Genomic DNA, 19,495 nt, shown 5'->3' on the forward strand with positions numbered 1-19,495 from the left:
TTCCTTTTTGTCCATGAGACACATGGCTGCGCTTGCGCGGTCTTAACTCAGATTTTTGGAGTAAACATCGCCCTTGTGCTTATTTCTCGGCTACACTTGACCCAGTAGCCCAAGCCCTCCCTGGATGTTTATGCGCAAATGCTGCTGCTGCACTTATGGTCCGCCAGAGCACAGGTATTGTTATGTCTTCACCCTTGACCTTAACGGTCCCGCATGCAGTAGATACCTTGCTCAACAACATCAAACACAACACCTTACCAGTGCACAACTAACAGGTTATGAGCTCACTCTTTTTTCCAGTCACATTGACATTAAGAGATGTAATATTCTAAACCCAGCTACACTACTCCCTACTGAGACACAAGAAAAACATTCTGATCCTCATGACTGCATATTACGGACTGAAGAAGACACAAAGGGTCGTGTGGACCTACAAGACACCCCCTTAACAGACGCTGAGGGAACACTATACATAGATGGTTCGTGTCTTAAAAGATCTGAAGGAACTATATCTGCTGCATATGCCCTCACCACTCTTGTTACAGTAGTTGAGACAGCACAAATTCCACAGGCATCGGCCCAAGTGGCTGAAATAATGGCCTTGACACGAGCTTGTGAAATCAGTAAAACATGACTGTTAATATCTATACGGACAGTCAGTACGCCTTTGGGGTGGCTCACAATTTTGGTAGACTATGGAAAGAAAGACATTTTCTCACCTCACATGGGACCAAAATACAGCATGGCCCCCTGATACACAGACTTCTAGACGCCTTGACATTAACTAGAAAAGTTGCAGTGATTAAATGTAAAAGCTCACCAGAAAGTGACTGATGATGTAGGGAAAGGCAATGCCCTTGCAGACCAAACAGTAAGACAGTCTGCTCTAAGTAAATCAGATGGAATGTTTGTGACAGGACCAGCCGGATGGGTGGTGGAAGGAGGAATGTTGGAAAAAACTAGTCAGAGTGTGGTCGAGATTCAATCTCATGCCACTGCAAAAGAACTGCACACATGGGAGGAACATTTGGCAGAGAAAGGATAGAGGGATGTTGGGTGCGTATATCCGAAGGGAGGCAATGGATGTTACCAGACAGTCATGTCCCCCCAGTTGTCACTATGGCCCATGACCCTGCCCATATCAGTGCAAAAGGGAATATGCAAGTTACTCGAGCCAACATGGTATAATGAAAAAATACCCCTATACGCTGACTGAGTGGTTAAGTCATGTATGATCTGCCTTATGCACAATCCAGGAAAAGGTACAGTTACCCCCGCTGGTGGCTTCTCCCCACCTACGTTTCCTTTTGTGGCCATCCAGATGGATTATATCCACAAGGACAGGTGTACGAATTTGAAATATGTCCTTGTAGTGGTCTGTGCCTTCAGCAGATGGGTGGAGGCCTGCCCCACCAACGATTGCACAGCTATTACAATGGCCAAAGTTTTGTTGAAAGAATACTTTCTCCGATTTGGGTTGCCCCGTTTGATTTGGAGTGACAATGGCCAACATTTTACAGCCAATGTGGTCCAGTTTGTGTGTTCCGGGCTTGGTGTCAGACAAAAGTTTCATGCTGCTAATTATCCCCCAGTCAGCCAGATTGGTGGAGAAATACAATGGGGTACTTAAATGAAAATTGGCCAAAATAGTGGCGGAAATAGGCGTTACCTGGGTAGATGCCCTACCCCTTGCTCTCTTGTCAGTAAAGACGACTGCCCACTCAAGGATAGGATTATCTCCTACGAATTGGTATTCGGTAGACCAGCTAATGTATGGGGTGTACCAAGGCCAAAGAAATTGTCTGATGTTGAGTTCCCAGTATTGACTGACTACCTGTACCAGTTAACCGATTCTTTTCGTACTCTTTATCTCTGGTTGTGGGATGGTTTCTGTTACTGACCTCTCCCCAGCTCCTCTGGCTATGATTCTGACACCTGCAGAACATCTCCACACCACCTTGTCACCCCAAGAACTACCACGACGCCTGGAATTCATGAACAATACTTTTGTACAATTATTGTACCAGCATCAGCTTGTGATTAAAACCTCGAACTGTTGGGTATGTGGTCTCAATCCACACTCTATGACACACACTGTCCCCTATTTCGTCTACTGATTTTCTGGTTTTGGGTCCTGTCTGGCTTGGAGGATGCTCGTCACCGATGCATATACGATCAATGGAACAACGAGCTCCATCATTGGCGATTTTTATGACACTTTCACCCGAAACAGAACAGGCAATGTCAGTAATCCTTTCTGCCCTACTACGACATCTGACATCTTGAGCATCTCTCGTGCTGAACGCAATGAGATGGTTGTGTTCAACACCTCAAGTAGAATAATCTTCTCCTGTTTTCGGCCCAGACGCAAAATTCCCACCAAATTGCAGGCTTTCAATGTGATCAACACGCATGGCCAAGTGTGCATAAAAGGACTGGGGACCAGGGAGGTAGGAGTCAGTGACTGCGCAATAGTCAGTACACTGAATATTACCTCACCACCACTCCTAATCGCTTCTTCAAATACATATTTTGTTCGTGGACAGTCTGCTTATACCTGGCTTCCAGGAAATTGGTCAGGTGTGTGTTATTTGGCCTTTATTCTTCCCCCTACCTTTACTGCTGTTGGGACACATCACTTGACCAATCCCCATCTCCACCAACATATGCCTAGGGGAGTAATTGAGGCTGATGACACTGCAGTACAAGAGGCGGGGGACTTCTTCAAAGGTTTCCAGCCGTTCTTGGGTCCTATGGTCAACAGCCGCAACATACGACACCTTACCCGAGTGGTGGAGGCAACCATTAATGAAACAGCAGGGGCATTGGGCAACATCACCGCAGAGCTCCAGCCTGATGACACTACAACATCGAATGGTACTTGACATCATCCTTACTGACCGTGGTGGTGTATGTAAACTAATCGGCTCCAGCTGCTGCATTTACATACCTGATAATGCTCCATCAGTCTATCAAGCTATCCAACGTCTGCATAAACTTTCCTCTGAGATTCATCAACAACAAGATGACTGGTCCCTCATGGGCTGGATTTGGGGCCTCCTTTCCAGATGGGGATGGAGGATCCTCATTTTTTTTTCCTTAGGAAAAGCAGTCATCATCTCATGCTGCCTGTGTATCCGGTGCGTGCCTATGCTTTGTACTATGTGTACAAAGGCCCTTGATAGTTCCCAGGTCAGTACACTTGACACCGTAAGGATAATGCTTCAACAAGAGATTGGCGACCTAATGCAGATAGACATTTCCTAAGAACATGTTTTGCCACTCAATGGCAAAAGGAGGGTCTGAAGAAAATAAGTGTTTACTAGGTCCTATTAATTTCCTTACATTCCTCCATTTCTTGCCATCTCTTGACAAAACCCTGCCTACAGCCTCCCTTTCTGCTGACGCTAAAAAAAACTATCCCATACCCATAGCCAAGCCCCCTGTTCTTTGCAGTTAACCAATTCATCAACAGAGAGCCATGAGACACCTACGCCCTGTGTAAAAAAGGTGGTTTTTCATCTTCTTCTCCCTGCTTGGTAAACATCCTTGACGCCGTGATCAGGTCATCTGGACAATGGTCTGACTGACCGAGCCTTGATCAAGCTGATTGAACAATGGTCTGACTGACCAAGCCTTGATCAAGCTGATTGAACAATGGTCTGAATGCAGAGTCTTGATCAAGCTGATTGAACAATGGTCTGAATGCTGAGCCTTGATCAGATCATCAACTACAAACACCGCCTTGATCAGGTCATCAACTACAAACACCGACCTGGTTGAACAATGGACTGAATGCCAAAAGAGTGGAATAAAAATGTATATAAGGCTTGTTCACTGTGGAGTAAAGCAGCAGCCTCCTGGGTTTTGTCTCTGACTAGCTTGGGACTCTGTTCCATAGTCCGGGCTATTGTAATAAAGGTGGTTCTCTCTGCAGACGGAGGATTCCGGGTCCACTTTATTATATAAGGAGGGTAAGAGTAGACTCAGGTGATTACCGCACCGCCAAGACCGCACTCCTCCTTGAGGTGGGCTTTTCTTGGTTCTACAAATCTATGGATTACGGAGCTTTACCGGTATGTAAACATTTCAATAAATAAAACAAATTTCGTTGCGCGCACTGCATCGCATATGGGGATGCAGTGCAGGCAACGAAATTCGTTTTATTTATTTAAATGTTTACTTACCTGGAAAGCTCCGTAATCCATAGATTATTACCGCCCACCCTGCCCCTCCCCCCCACATCACCGCCCTGCAGGTACACCCATTAACGACCGAGGCTGCTATAGATTCACTCATACATGCTGTCAATGATCAATAGAACACTATCAAATATACTTATACACCTATATCGACATTACACACCAGCACACATCCTATTCACTTATGCAGACATCCTACTCACTTATGCAAACAATGGATCATACTTACATTTACTCAGCTACACAGTTATACAAACACCACTTCATTTATTCAGTAACTCATACTTAGTATGTTATAAAATCACTATTAGAAATATACAGTTATCCATACAGTCACTCATACAATCACTGAGTCTTATGTATACTTATTTACATACAACAACTGTCACATACACTGCCTTTTATTTTTCTAGTTTGTTGGAAATGTACCATTGAGAGATATATTTGCTCATCACCACACCCATAAAGATATTTACTCACCCTAACAACTGTTATAAGTCTTCTGTTATAGTCTTCACCTCATATACCTACTGAATCAACTATTCAAACATCTTTGGGCAGTCACACACCCCGACCGAACCACACACACATTCACTCTCCCATACAAATAATCAGTTAACTAATCAATAACTAATATAGACTTTCACATAGCTAGTAACCAACTGGTGCAGCAGTTTACACAACAACTGACAAAGTGATAGAGATATTCACACAGTTTAGTCACTATCCAATATATTTAGTGAGACACTGTAAATTAGTCAAGTAAACAGTCAATCACACTGCTACTAAATCCTCCAACCAGATATTTATATATCCACTCATTCTTCAATGCAGATTGCTATATATATAATACATATTTAAATAACGAACCAAACCACATTCACTGGATGATGTAATCAGTGATGTCATTAGTAATGTCATTTGAGATGTCATCAGTGATGTCACTGACCATGTCATGAATGATATAATACTGCTGACATCATCAGCAGTGGATTGGGGCGCGCAAGTTATAGTTAGCAGAACTAACTATAGCGGAGGAATTTCAGTGGTTTTGTACGAGTGAAATGTCCAGCTAACTATAACAGCCCTGAAACTTACGTTTTTTTCAGTGAATATATATATACATAAATATACATATCTATCTATCTATATATCTATCTATCTATCTATCTATCTATCTATCTATCTATCTATCTATCTATCTATCTATCTATCTATCTATCTATCTATCTATCTATCTATCTATCTATCTATTTATCTATCTATCTATATATATCTATATATATATATATATATATATATATATATATATATATATATTAACACACAAAAAAAAGGTTACAGGGCCATTATAGTTAGGGAATAGAATTGTAAAAAAAACTGAACAATTCACTGAAAAAGCTAAGGGTTACGGGGACGTTATAGTTAGGCCCAGATTTCACTCATACAAAACCAGTGAAATTCTGCAGTTAAAATTACCTGAGCTACATATCACTTACACCACCGCAATGCCACTGCTTATGACCCCACATATTACATCACTCATGACATGGTCAGTGACATCGCTCATGACATCACTGATTGTAGAAATCTGTCTCTCTATATAGTGCACTAAAATGAAGTACACTGTGCAGAGAGTCCAGTGATTCACCACTAGGTATGCAGAGATAAAAGTAGATAATTCTAATACTCTTATTGTGGTTGTGTAGGCAAGCAGTTATGCTTATCAGAGAGTAGTGCTAATCATTTATTGTCACACACAAAGGCAATAAATGAGACACACACTCAAGAAAAAATAAGAGACCAATTTGAAAAACTAGACAATTTTGATGTATTTATAGAGATCAAGAACACAGTTCTAAGGTAGGAATTTTTTGAGTTACGACTTGTGTGCGCAATTACGCACCATAGGAATCAATGGGAAGAATATAGAATATTGCATATAAAATCAGTCAATGTTTTCACAAAGTTCCCCTTCTCATTGTTGGTCAATGTCGGAACCAGGTCAAAAGTTCCAACAGAAGATGTTCGGGGGCATTGTAGATCACCTAGGACCAGACTGCGCAAAGACGAAGGGGGCCACTTGAAAATGCACTGAACAGATGGACCTACAGGCAAGTATGGTGGGTCTTCTTGAATTTAGGAAGTCGCAAGGGCCTGGGGACCATGACAGCAGCTGGTTGGCCGATGCTGGAGCCGCTGGGGCTGGGAGCAGAGCGAACAGTTCAGCTGGGCATCGGAGCCCTTGAGGTCAGGAGGAGGCAACTTGGAGAGGCAATATCGGGACAGCTGGGCCAGTCAGGAAGTGGGTCTCCAGTCGTCTCGATGGTCCTCTATAGGTGCTTGGGGAGTCCACTGTGGAGTCTTTTACTTGGTTTTTCCCTTTGGGTGTCCAGTACCCCAAGTATTGGTACACAGTAGCTCTGGTATATATAAACACATATAAAGTATAGTATTAAATATTAGTGGAATATATTTAATTTACATTATATCAATATTATAAACTAAAATATCTAACATTTACTACTTTAAATCTATTTTAGATTTAAAAATCTATATTTTTGTCTTTTGTGGGCAAAATGTGTGTCAGCTACATTTTTTCTGAAATTTTTATACTTACCATTATAAGTAAAGTATCACCATAGTGTGGTAAACAATATTTTCAACACATTATTTTTGTCAATGATATTGTTTCATTAATCCCCCAACAAGCTATCAGCTCCTCTACAGAAACAGTTATACATCATTTGTTCACCCATTGGGGAAAAGTCAAAGGCCCAAAGCAGGATGGGAAGACACTTAAGACAAGTGAATGTGGTTGCAGCTGCGATAGGATTGAAAGGGAAAAAACTCAAAACACTGGCTAAAGGGATATTAGCCCCAGCGAAAGCAGTAGGGGCCAGATGTAGGAAAATATTATTTACCGATTCATAAATACCGAATTTTACCGATTCTGTATTTATGAATCGGTAAATATGAAGGAGGGAGATTTAGGTAGATTCGGTAATTGAATTACCGAATTTGTAAAAATCTGTATTTAACAAATCGGTAAATACCGATTCGGTATTGCCCATTGATTCCTATGGGACTTGAAGCCCATAGGAATCAATGGGCAATACCGAATCGGTATTTACCGATTCGGTAAATACCGATTTCAGCAAGGGTGCAGAGGGTGTCACTTTGACACCCTCTCGCACCCCGAATATAGGCATGTGTGCCATGTGGCACACAGACATGCCCTAAGGGCATGTCTGTGTGTCACATGGCATAGGTGTGCATGCACACATGTGCATGCGCACCTGGATTCGGTATTTTACCACCCAATTGGATTCGGTGGTAAAATACCGAATCTGTAAGGCCTTTGGGACTCTGAAGAGTCCCACCTACATCTGCAAGTTACCGACCGGTAAAAATACAGATTCGGTAAATTTACCGAATCGGTAAAATTGGCCCCCTACATGCCAATTCTTAAATACCGGTCGGTAACGGCCGAATTCGGCCGTTACCGACCAGTATTTAGGCTCCTACATCTGGCCCCTAGGTGCCTTAAATCACTCCGGATCAATTTCAAGCTCGGGAAGCTCTATGGAAGAGCTGACGGTGCCTCAAGAAGTGCAAAGGGAGGGGGATGGGGACATAGGAACCGATGGATTACAGGATGGAGCACAAGAGGGACCTAGCGAATTTCCCATACTTGCTAGTAACAAGGCTGAGTCAAAAACAGCAAAGACTTTCCACTATTCACCAAAAAGAGTGCTCAGCTTTCAAAGTACCCCGCAATTCCTTCTCCTTCACTGGTAACTGCAATTCCTCCTGCTACACCAGATGAGGCTGTAACAATTGATTGCCTTACAAGGCTGCATATCTCTCCACCCCCAGAGGTTCCCCCTCTAGCCCCGACACCGTCTGCCACAGCTACTCAAAGGAAAGAGAATACACCATCCCTTCCAGTGGAAAAGATTTCCGGGGGAGATCGGCCATTTCAATCTTTTGTGGCAGTAAATAGCCCAGAAACACTATAATGAATGTGGGGTGCACTTGTGTTATCTATACTTAAACTACTACTCAGTATTTCAAATGGTGCTGCGACTGTCAAGGGATGTCACCCCTTGTGTATTTAGAAATCATGAACTAATCTCAAACTGTATAGCTTGTGAAAGTCGTGCACTGTTCACTTGGTGTGTTAACACCTATTCAATGCAATCAAAGTCATCACAATGTTACATTTTCACACCGTTATATTGTTCATAAAGGTAAACAGAAATGTCAAACAATTTACTAAATCGTATTCATGACAGTTGTATCAATCAACTTATATCCTGTAAATTTTTTTACTACGATCCTATATACAAAATGCATTAAATGAATATCATTGCAACAATTCCATTAACGTTGCCCAATGCATTTCGGAACCTCATGGTTCCTTCCTAAGGGGCTGATCTGTGAATAAAGTGTATTGTGATATGATGTTAGTGTCTATGGTGAAACCAAGTCCCATACATGTGTTGATAAATGATACTTAATTGATGACTACCTTGTTGGCTCTAATGTAGTAATCCTACGTTTTCATAAACACATTTTCTACAAAACCTAAGAGGCACAGTAACTATATGCTAATATACACATATCACTAGGGTGTGGCATGATGACAAATGCTTGCCAAAAGGACCTCAACTTATCAAAGCTTACCATTGCAGGCCAAGTAACCGAATATGAAGACACTAAAATTTAAAATAAATATGAAATGTCAAGTAACGTTCTCATTACAAAGAATGAAACCATTAACACCATCAATGTGGCAATCATACCTTATAATCCTTTGTCAGTACGTTGTAATGCTAAGATAAATAAATCCAAAAATTGGTGCTCCATGTTACTCTTAATGAATAGAGTAGCCAAATAACGCTGTTGTTATCTTACCCAATAGTTCAGTATTAACCGATTATCTGCAAACGAGAAAAACGAGACGTCCGGTGTAACCATGAAATTACACGAAAAGTGTACAGTCTAATAAACATCAGTCTACCTGCATTTACGGTGGCCCATACCTGTATAATGAACCGCCTAAAACCGCAAACTCGAAGAAGTGTGTCCTGCGTTGAAACGCCGCGTTCCCATATAATCCAAATACGGAAATTAAGAAATGAAGGACGGATAAAAACACTCGTTGCTTAGTGTTCTACTATGGGGGCCATCTTGAGATGGAATCCATACTGGCAAATTGTCTGCATTATAAACGTGATTATGCTCGATTTCCTGAGTATAAATGAAAGCATAACCACTATAAATAAGAAATGAAAAATAACCAAGAATTCCTTTGTGGTAACTATGGGTACCAATGGAAGTATAGTGAAAACCAATCCGTCAGAAAACACCTAACGTAAATTTCTACAATAACATGCCGAAATTACTAATTCAGTACAAGATGCCTGCCGCAACTAAACATCATGCCAATGAATCTATAAGTGTCCATGATTGAATAGTGAATAAAATGTACACAAAGATGTGTGTTGTTATATCATGTGATTTGCCACGTCTATGATATACCCCCTATCAGTCACGGTCCCCACTGCCCCGTGTCTCAGTGTTTTATATGTATATGTGTTGCATGATAACAGTATTTATCACATAACAACATTCTTCGTAAAATGATGGTAAAAAATGATGAAAAAATGTATGAGTTGCCTTAAAGAGTAATAAATGCGAATTTTTTTATGTGTGTGTGTATGGTATAACAAAACACACTTATTTTGGAGGAGGATCTAAGGCTATATTTTAAAGACCAGCCTGGACACCTAGCCCTATAGATATCAATATACAACAAAAAGAGTATCCACGGGTCTGAGAAAGCATTGTCTGATCTCTCACAAAACATGAAACAACCCACTCTGAATGCAGAAAGGAATATTTTATCTTCTTTGGATACCCATCAGTCACCAAACTTGATGATATTTATCTTCATCTGCTCAATGGCCGTAACAACTTTTTGAAGTTCACAATGGAAGCTAGTAAAGAGAAACTGGCATTTTTGGACCTTTTAATCCTAGCAACACCTACTGGTTTAGAGACGGAATTGTTCACTAAACCTATGGCAAGAAATTCATTGCTTCGATATGACAGCTTTCATCCTCAATCATTAAAAGATAATCTGCCTTATGGTCAGTTTCTGAGGTTGCGGAGAAACCGTGGCTTTCTCAGACCCGTGGATACCCTTTTTGTTGTGTGTATGGTATGCCAGATGTGTACTTGACAATTTTACTGTTGGCAACCTAGTCTAGATGAAACATGAATAATCTAACCTATCATTTAATCCCACTGGGATCATGGTATTAAGAAATGTAATCCAGAATATCTCTCGCTGAAGCAGTCTTTTGTGATTATATACTCCATTTTTTAGAAGAACATGTTCAATTATCATAATTCTTAACTGGGAGATCGTCTGTTTGCCTTCCCGCCAATGGATTGCCAAGAGGGAGGTTGTGCTTTGAGTCCGTATCCGGCTTTTATGCTCTGTTATTCTTACTTTCAATTTTCGTTCTGTCTTCCCGACGTACATTTTTCCACAAGGGCATTTGATACCATATATTAAATTTTTTGTGTTGCAATCACTTGTGTGTCGAACACTAATAGATGCTCCTGTGGTGGGGTGAGTAAATGTATTTCGCAATGCGATGTTGTTGCAGTGGGTACAATTGTAACATTTTAAGGTCCCTTTAAATTGTTGTGTGGTGGTTTGTGTAGATGATCTAGAACTTATTAACAGCGTGTATACGAGGAGAGTCAGATAGTTGGCAAGCTGCTCGCTGGTAGCGTGAAAACCAAACAGGAGGCACCCACCATTATAGAGATTACAGACCCCAAAACTAGATTGTCTGTAACAGGCAGAGAGGAGATAGCTCAAGTCTTTTTAGATCATTACTCCCAGTTATATACAACTAGATATAAAGTTGGAGCTAGTCAAATAAGCAGTTATTATGACGGAGTTGCTCTTCCTTCTCTTTATTGGCCTAGGCGGAACAGCTCCTGTTAAATGTCTCTGAAGAGGAGATTACAGGTGTTATTAAGTTATTAAGTCCATTTCAGGAGCAAAAGCCTGTGGGGCTGACGGCCTTCCATACAGTTTTTAAAAACTTTTTCAAAAGAGCTGACCCCGTTTTTGGTAAATCTCTTTAACAATAACACCCAAGGAGGCTGTGTTCCCCAAGCTTTAAGGCATCTATATTGGTTAGTTTTGTTAAAAAGGGTAAAAATGGTAAAGATATTAACTCATATAGGCCTATTAGTCTCCTTAATGCGGATTTTAAAGTACTAATGAAACCCTGCACACAACACTTTACGCCTATTGCCCATGAGCTTATTCACTTTGACCAAACTGGGTTTCTTCGGGGAGGTAAATGTCTACAAATACTCGATTTTTAGTTCAAGCACTTGATTACGTGACAATTAATAAAATACCCACTCCCATTACCATGGTCGATGCTGAAAAAGCATTTGACCTGGTTAATTGGGATGCGCTTTTTTTTGGTTTAGGTAAATATGGTTTTCCAGATCACGTGTTAAACATGCTAAAAAATATCTACCAAGGTGCTCAAGCCCGGTTGATAGTTAATGGAGACGTTGTAGGGACCGTGGAAATAAACTGCGGTACTAGACAAGGGTGTCCGATGTCCCCTCTTTTGTTTACTTTTTTCATTGAACCCTTTGCTGTAAGAATTTGTGGAAATTCCCTTATCAGAGCTCCATGCAAAGGGATGCGAAAGTTAAAATTATTTGCAAACGATTTAATAATGTACCTCTGGCCGGAAAAACAGATCGTGGAAGAAGCCCTTTTGGAAGTTAGCACATTTGAACTAATAGGAGGCTATAAGATAAATCAAAAGGAAACAGAGATGGTATTATTTAATTTGAATGGTGACTGCTTACACACGACTTTAAGAACTCAGGCCCTGAAAGATGAGCCAATTAGACATTTGGGTATCAGCGTCTCATGCCACATAGATCAATTATTCAATTTGAATTATATAGCGGGGCGAATTAAAATTAAAACCTTATTATATAATTGGTCCCTCTTGCCTTTGACAATGATTGGGCGTGTTGCACTCCTAAAAATGTCAATTCTTCCTTTATTAATATTTTTGTTTGTTAATGTTCCCTTGAAAATGAATGCTAAATATTTTAAGGAAATTGACTCTATGTTTATGGATTTGGTTTGGAACAAAAAGGTGTCTAGGGTTAAATTGCCTATACTACAATTAGAGACAAATCAGGGGGGCTTAGCTCTACCAAACATCCGCACATACTACGAGGCTGCGTTATTAGATCTTATCTACAAACTGGTGGAACCTAATGACCAGATGGACACATATATATTTTTTTAAATGATTGTTGAGACCGGCACACAAATCCCAGTATTTTTAAAAACATCTAAACTACCGAAAAAAAGTCACGGTATAAGACTGTTCGCGACTATTCCACCCGACTTCAGTTGTTATTTAAACAAGCAAATGTTTCCGGATTTGCCTTTTTGAAATTGGACGAATGTATGGGGTTTGGCCAGCATATTCATTTAAGCCATGTTAAGAGATGGACAAATAGTGGCTTTGGGCATCTGGGCCAGTTTCTCATTAGGAATAAAGTGATTCCCTGGGAAGGAGTACTATGTAGGGTAGGGAACCGAATTAAGCCAGGGTTCCTGGAAAATATGCAGATCACAAACTTTATTAAAATATATATATTCCTGTTAAGTGGGGCCCCAAATCCCCTGGCTAATGCGTTATTTAAAGTAAAATTGAAGGGAGTGGGAAATTGGTATTCCCTACTTATGAAGCACAAGGCTGGTTGACGAATTTTTGGAGAAAATAACTCGGGATACGAACTGTGCTTTTACTCATCAGGAATGACAGGCTATAGCCCAGTTAGGAAGTAAGGCCCTAAGAGTGGCTAATTTTAAAAGGATGGCCTTCTTGTCACGATGGCTGGCTTATTATACTCCGAAAATGCTAAACAAATGCCATACGGAAGTAGATAATAAATGCTTTAGATGTCTCTCCCAAGGCAAGGGAGACTGGCTTCATATACTTTTTACATGCCCGAAGCTTGATACCTTTTGGGAAAATATTTTTTTAGCATTGAGCCAGTCAATTAAAAAAAAGATTAACCCCAAGACAGAAGTTGCTCTCTTTGGACTCTCTAAAGCTAGATCAGACTTGACCAGAGCTGAAGAGACATACATATCAACCTGCTCTACAGTAGCCTGCTCATTAATTCTCCAAAATTGGGGGTCGGTAGAGACGCCATCTTACCTAAAATTGATAAATAAAATGGCAAGAATAAGGAGATTTGAGGAAGCATATGCTAAACAGGTTGGTGCAACAAAAACTTTTACAGGGGTTTGGAAGTTTTTTGACAGCTTGGCTGTATTACAGGAATTTTAGCACTTTAGCACATTTGCACTTTAGAAAACTAAGCACCTTAATATAGCGCACTTTAAACCCCCCCAAAAAAGTTCTGTACTGTAGTAATACTGTCAAGATCGGGAAAATGGAAAAACCTACCGATGAACCAACTGATTTACTTGTATGTTTGATGATCAACTCGCACTAGTCACTTTAGGTAGTTTTAGATGTGAAAGGGGGTATTTCATTGCTTTCTTGATGGGTATGAATATAGTATTCGAATACATCGACAATGGGGAAGAGGAAAAGCGTGGAAGACCTGACCGAAGGGTCGAGTGGCATTCCTAGGGGTGGAAAGAAACGAAGAAAAATAAAGCAAACCCCCCCAAAGAAACTTATATCACATGCAGGGGGAAACTGTGTCATGGATCGGATTGACGAGTTAATCGAACAATGTGAGGAAATTTTGACTGCGAAATCCCCAATTCGTGGAAAGAACGGCGGGGTTGGAAACAATTCACATACTATCGATGGGTTAGGGGGTAAGAGGAATGTAACGGTAATTCCTGAAATGTTCTTGAACAAAACCAAAACGGCTGGTACTGTAAATACTGCAGAATGTGAAGAGGAAAGTACATGTGAAACTTTGGGTAATGAGCAAGCCCAGAACACCTCTCCCTCTTCCCCCGTCAGCCTAAGTCATCAGCTTTGCTGTGTAAAATAGGTTTTCAGTTTTGGTGCAAACTGATATTTCTGATAGTAATCCGCCTTCACACGCTCCCCAGGGAGATACCTGTTTATGTGAGAGTGATTCCCAGTTGCAAGCTACTTCTACCATCTCTGCCCAAATAGAGTCAGATACTAATCCACTAACTTCAGTAGTTAAACAGCTGTGTATTTTGATTGAGGCTATGCAAATTAAGTTAGACCATCTTACTGATGTAGTAAAGGAGGGCAGGGTTAGTCAGGCCATTGCTTCTTGCCCCACTTGTGTAGCCACAATGAAAGTTGGAGGGGTAAGTGGGTCCCGGGCAATAGAAGCTGCAAAAGGTAGGGACAAGCAAAGTACCCGTGAAACAACTGGCATATTATATAGCGAGATGACTAGAACTGGGAGGGGGGGTATAAAAAACACATCATGAGTCTGCGAATGCCCCTAGGCAAACTGTGCTAACCGGGGGAGAGAATCATCAAGCAAAGAGAGTTACTGGTACTTGGTCAACGGGTAGTTCTGCCATTGCCCCCAGGCAAACTCCGCTAACCAGGGATGAGAATTATCAAGCAAGGAGGGGTACTGGTACTTTGCCAGCTGGTAGTTCTGCTAGACAAGAGAGGGCTGACAGTTCCACGAAGAATGGTAAGGATATGTTGAGTACAGGTATTTCTCGCCGAAGCCCAAATCACAAGACGCGAAAGCCACCATTGGTCTACTTAGTTAATGTCCCCAAATTGAGCCCCGGAAAGGCCCCGGAAACCAATGAATCATTAACAAATAAAGCTATACATTGGATAAGGTATGTCCGGGGCTGTAGATCTATAATCAGAGATTACATTGTTAGCTCCAAACGGTTGTCATTTTTAGGGGACCCAGTAGACTGTATTGAGCTAAGATTTAAGATCGCTGAGATGGCTGAAAATGTAATTCACTTGGAATTTAGGAGATGTTCTACTGACCACTCCAGAGTACAAATGAGATCTTCTCCCCCCCAGAGATGGCTAATGCATCGCAAAGATCGCCTGGGATGGAATGTAGAGGGAAGTTCAGGCTTGGATCTTAACGATTGACTATTGAATGACTCAGTTCAGGCAGGAGGACCGGATGGACTGGCTAGAGTAAAACTATCCCAGTATAAAGTAGGGATTGTAGGTCCCAGTATTGACCCAATATCTATGAATACTTCTGTGGACGCCCCCAAATTCTGTGGTAGATTTGAATCCTAGCCTGAAGCTAAACGTAGGATTGGAAAAATCTTGTTCAATCCAATCTTGGAATGTGCCTGGCCTTAAATCTAAATTGGAATCCCCAGGATGGGCCTTATTTATTAACCAACATAAAATATGTCTCTTCCAAGAAACCTGGTTATTAGAAGCTTTACATTTTCCAGGTTACCTGAACTATAGTGTACACGCAGCAAAGAGTGGTAGAGGACACCCTTCGGGTGGCCTATCGATTTTGATTCGCCAGAGCCTTGATCTCACTATCAAACCCCTGGATTCTAATCACAAGGATCTTCAGATTCTTGCGCTTAGTAATAAAAATGGAAAGCCTGTCCACATTTATAATTTGTAGGGAAGAAGCACGGAGGGTAGGAATTCGGAAGTTTTAGCTCGCCTGGATGAATGTATTGAATGTTATTCGCCGCATTCTCACATTATCCTAGGCGGAGATTTTAACACAACCTTTGAGGCCCTGTAAGGTGGCGGCTGGAACGTCATGGATGAAGAAGACAGAGAATGGGGTGTCCCGAAGCTTGAATTGGCTCCAGTTAAAAGGTGGACCGAACTCTCAATTCAGTTAAACTCATTTTGTCTGAATAAAGGGTTGAGAGCAGCTAATGGCCGGACTATGCAGGATAAACTTGGGGCCAACACCTTTAGGAGTGGCCCCCGAGAAAGTAGAATCTACTACATCGTGATTAATTTGGGATTATGGAAACATCTAGTATATATGTTGGTAGTCGAAAGGGTTGAGAGTGATCATAACCCACTTTGCATGTCTCTGACCTATTGGGAGGAATCCACCGACACAAGGGGTGCTGGTCAAGTTTTGTCTAGTGACGTAGATGTGTCAAATGACATGCGCCATCTCCGATGGGCCAAAGTAGTAGAGTGCCAAGAGCACATTGATTTGATCACAAACAAGCTGTTAGAAGCTACAAGTAATCTGGGAGATTTTGCTAACAAAGGGGCAGCGGTTTTAGCTCTAGAGAAGAGCACAAAGATACATGAATCCTTTTTTATTGACCTAAGAAGTGCTTTTGTAAGACCATCTAAGCTGAGTGACAATCGTGCTTGCCATCCTCCTCGTTGGTACACTCGGGAGTGTCGGCAGGCTCGACTGGACCTTGGTAGAGCTATAAAAAGTGAAACACGTAGTCATGTTCAGCTTGCCAGGGCGGCATACAAGAATGTAGTCTAAAAATCCAAGCGTGCATGGGACGAGCAAAGGTGGCAGGATCTAAAAGAAGCTGGTACTCAAAAAGACCCAAGAAGATTCTGGAATGTCCTCAAGTGGGGTAGTGAGTGATGGGACTCCGGATAAACCCCAAAATTGGGTGGCTCAAACGCATGGGTGGCCTACTTTAAACCTCAATATGCCAAGGGTCCGGAACCAAGTACAATCATGGAGATTCAGCACACATTCCCCTTGGAAGATGTGTTTAATCTTGGTGAGGTTCTTATTGCCCTAGACCTGGTTGTTTCTGGAAGAGCACCAGGTATAGACGGTGTCCCTGCCGACACTTTTTTGTATGATAAAGAATCCTGGGCCAGGTAAATATTGCTCCTAGCAAATGCCATAGCAAGAGGAGCACCTATCCCTAATTCTTGGAACGGGGCTGAAATCATACCCGTATTCAAGAAGGGAGATAAATCCCTACCTGGTAATTATAGTCCCAATCAGCCTGATTGACACTATGCAAAAGGTTTTTGGTATGTTAATTTTAAATAAGGTTTTAGAGTGGCAACAGGATCAGAACATCCTATCCCACCTGCAGGCAGGATTCAGATCGTCTATCAGCACAGTCGACCAAGTGTTACACTTTGCTATGTTGTATTGGAAAACTGTACAAATAGGCGGGGGTAGCCTATATGCTGCCTTTATAGATCTTAGGGCAGCATTTGATCTTGTCCCCCGTCCTATTTTGTGGTGCGTTCTCAAAGATATGGGAATGCCGAGTCCCCTCCTCACTCTAATCATCAGATTACATGAGCAGAATTTTGCTCAGATTATATGGGGGCGCCCAGGAAATGTTACCCCCCAGTTTCCTGTGGAACGAGGGGTTAGACAAGGCTGTGTCCTTTCTCCAACTCTATTTTTCCTGTACATCAACGATGTGGCAAGCATGCTGATAGAATCAAATATTGACGCCCCTATTATTGCAGGAGAGAAAATCCCCATTTTAATGTTTGCTGACGACTGTCTGATCATTGCAAAAACCCAGAGTGGGTTGCAAAACGCTCTAGGAATCTTTGAAAACTTTTGCACCGCTCGAGGTTTAGAGGTGAATGTTTTAAAATCTAAATGTATGTCTTTTAATGAATCGAAATCCTTCAAGGGTACTGTAATTATGAACAAATTGCCACTTGAGAAGGTCCAAGCTTTTAACTATCTGGGTGTTTGTATTCAGCACAACCTTTCCTGGAAGCAACAGACTGAGCTGGCGACCCTTAAACACCGACAGCTTACTGGAGCTTTGAGACAAGAGCATTCTAGGTCGCTCACTAAGCCAATAGCCCCGGCTTTAACAGTGTATAATGGAAAAGTTGTTAGCTCTGTTTTATAAGGAGTCGAAATCTGGGGATTTGAGAATCTGAAGAAATTGACATCTTCAGAAAATGTATTTTTAAGAAATCTTATTAAGTAACCCCAGAGCACACCAATGTGTCCCTTATTATTTGATTTGGGTTTAAGGCCAATTGCTTCACTTGCTTACCTACGCCCAGTTTTATACTGGAGACGTTTATGGATAACACCTGCATTGAGAGTATTTGCAAATGGGCTTATGGATATCATTAAATCTGACACTTTCCATAAGATAAAGTGGTTGTGTAAGATTGGAGAGACACTATTGAACCTAGGGTTGAATGAAATCTGGGAAGATCCCACAAACGCCAGGTTCCCCTCCAAAAAAGCTCTAAAAATTATGTATTGGGAGGCGGTTGCCTCAAAAACTTTTAGGCAAACTGCTCCACTTTCACTGACTGGTACTTTTTTGGTGCTTAAGGATCGGCCCAGCTTTGAAGATTTTTGGGATTTCATTACACGACCCCTAGACCGCAAGCTCTACTTCCAACTCAGAATCGGTAGTATACCGGTTAGAGCATTTACCAATTGATGGTCTAGTGGAGGCAAAGTGGAGTGCCCAGGTTGTTTGTGCCCTAAGGAAACTGTTGACCACCTACTCTTTGTTTGCCCTGTATACGCCACTCCTCGCAGGGTGTGGCTATCTCCTATGTGTAAAACCTTGGGTACTAGGAGCGGGTTGGCGGCTGTAAGACTAATCTGTACTTGCACTGATCAATTTGTAGCCATTGCTGTGGCTAAATATTTAGGATGGGCTTGGGTAATAAGAAGTAAATTGTTGTAAGCATACTCTACCCTCCTATAGATCGTTTAACCTATGTTTGGACTCAGTGTATGCACTTTAGTTCCCCTGAAGTATACTGTATATGTAAATCTTTGAATGAATTAATGATGTGAATTTAATTTTAACTCTATTTATTGTCTTATCCTGTGATGAATTGTATTTCTTTTATATGCTTTTATGACAACAGTCGAATTAAGCTTGTTTGACTTGACTTGAAAAAATATAGGGTGTTCAGGACTCTTGGTTTTATTTATTTATTTATTTTTGAGGATGTGTATACCTTGGTCTGATGGGTTCCAGTTTTTAATCGTATATTTGATATAGGTGTAAGTGTGTACATATGATATATGATATATGTTCGTTGAATCTGAATATATGACCGTCATTACTCCCTGATGATTTTTGGTTGTCTGCTCTGCTCAATAAAAAAAAAAGAGTGATATTATTACTTGTGGTGAACTCCAATCCACTCCAGCTAATAATCCACTTTTTTCACATATAGAGTAAGCAGAATTAATCTAAACTGATTATCTTGCTCCTCAATTGGATAGAGTATGAATGAGCAGGATTTATGCTAGATCACGTCAGT

The sequence above is a fragment of the Lissotriton helveticus genome, chromosome 1_1, assembly GCF_964261635.1.
Source record: "Lissotriton helveticus chromosome 1_1, aLisHel1.1, whole genome shotgun sequence".
Taxonomy (NCBI): Eukaryota; Metazoa; Chordata; class Amphibia; order Caudata; family Salamandridae; genus Lissotriton; species Lissotriton helveticus.